The sequence below is a fragment of the Octopus bimaculoides genome, chromosome 18 (assembly GCF_046866305.1).
Source record: "Octopus bimaculoides isolate indiv1 chromosome 18, ASM4686630v1, whole genome shotgun sequence".
NCBI lineage: Eukaryota > Metazoa > Mollusca > Cephalopoda > Octopoda > Octopodidae > Octopus > Octopus bimaculoides.
In genome coordinates, this window is record NC_142945.1 from 36,103,979 (window position 1) to 36,105,974 (window position 1,996).

General features: G+C 40.1%; 1 pseudogene; it reads right to left on the bottom strand.

Annotated features, from left to right (window-relative positions):
• Positions 1 to 391: 391 nt before the first annotated feature.
• Positions 392 to 1,085, bottom strand: LOC149132046 (uncharacterized; annotated as a pseudogene).
• Positions 1,086 to 1,996: the final 911 nt, after the last annotated feature.

Sequence of the window (1,996 nt, forward strand, 5' to 3'; positions counted from 1 at the left end):
GTCTGCAAAGAGAATTTCTTCTCTCGGGACATCTTTCGCAGCGTATTGTCTTTCCGTATTGTCTTTATATACACGAACATTATTTACCTTATTTGTCCTCATCTTGTTTGTTTCGGCTGATATACCCTGTCTGAAATTTCGAACCTGAATTCTCATTCCTAAGGTATTTTTCGATGTTGTCACTACCTGGAATCGAACTCGGAATCTTGAGGTTAATAGCCTGCGCTCTTAACCACTACGCCATATTTCACTGGGCAATTATGGAGTGGATTTAGGGCTTATAAATCTAATATTTTCTTATCCTTCCTTAATACCGGTTCCCGTATGCAACTCATATCTGCACTCGGTCTGCTTAGGAGGTTGTTGTGTCCTAGCATATATACTGCTTCTTTTAGTTTTCGTATTTTCCAGTGGTGTTCTCTGTCTATTATTTTAACTTCATCCCACGGGGGGAGGTAGTCTTCATCTTTCCATACATGATCAGCTATACCCGATTTATCAATATCTCCTCGTGTCACAGCTTTGCGATTTTTCTCTACCCTTATTTTGAGGGGGCGACATGTTTCGCCTTTGTATAACCTACCACAGCTGCATGAGATGGAGTACACGCAGTCTTTGGTCATATCTTCTTCTATTGGTGGTTTTACCCGAAGGAGATATATGCAAAGTGTTGTATTACTCTTGAATACTGTCCTGATGTCATATGGGCCGCATATCTTTTGTTTCTTTTCGTAGAGGCCTTTCACATAGCGTAGACAGACTGTGGACAGTTTGTTGGTTTCATCTTCTCTTTTTTTCATAATTGGAGTAGATAGTATGTTCTTGGGGTAGTTGTGGCTTAATAGATTGTTACTGAGCATGATCATTTCTTCGTGCTGGGTATCACGATCGCTACTTATATTATTTGCTCGATGTTTTAGACACTGAGCAATCCCTTTCTTTATACTGTATGGATGGTAGGAACTGAAGTTGAGGTATCGTCCAGTGAAGGTCGGCTTGCGGTATACGGATGTCCTGAATCTATACTTAGTGCGTGTTATTAATAAGTCCAGGAATGCTAGCTGATTGTTTTTTTCCTTTTCCATTGTGAATTGTATGGATTAATTAAGTTCACATGATCTAACAGCACTTGGACATCTTCCCCACCAGGATGTGTGTGTGTGTATGTGTGTGTGTGTGTGTGTGTGTGTGCGTGCGTGCGTGCGCGTGCGTGTGCGTGTGTGTGTAGTCCAAAAACACATTAAAAATACATAAAAATGATGTGAAAGAACAATAAACATGGTGTATTAGTTTAACAGTCAGGAAAAATGGAAGAGATCTTCAACGTTTCTAGCTTACGTTCTTCCACAGAATTGAATAAAGGAGAGAAAACAGATGGAGAGAGGAAAACATGTGTCTGAATTAACGGTTACATACGTACATACATACATACATACATACATACACACATACATACATACATACGTGTATATATGACGGACTTCAGTTTCCGTCTCCCAAATTCACTCACAAGGATTTGGTCGGCCCGGAGCTATAGTAGAAAGACACTTGCTCAAGATGCTATGCAGTGGGGCTGAACCCGAAACCAAGTAGTTCCTTATCACACTGTCATGCCTATCTTTTTTGCAACCCCAGTAAAATTTAGTCTAATTGTTGTTACATACATCACTTCTCCCCCACTGGGAGTTATTTTTTCACAAAATAACGAAGTATTTTAAAGCCAACACTATACGTTAATACAAGTGCTATGCGGGAACTAATATCAGCTGTCCTAGCAAGCAAGATTCTGACCCGACTGTGACCTGCCTTTTATATAGACTCCCCAATGGTTTCTAGAAACAATGAACTGTAAAGTTAGTAACTGTGAGATCATTTCATTGAGCGTTGCTGTTCGTCGCTTATCTGACATTACGGGTTTACGTTGCTTCACGGCTGTGCTTATATCTACGAACTGTAAGCTGATGAAGCGTTATATACAGGTTAAGTACCACCCATT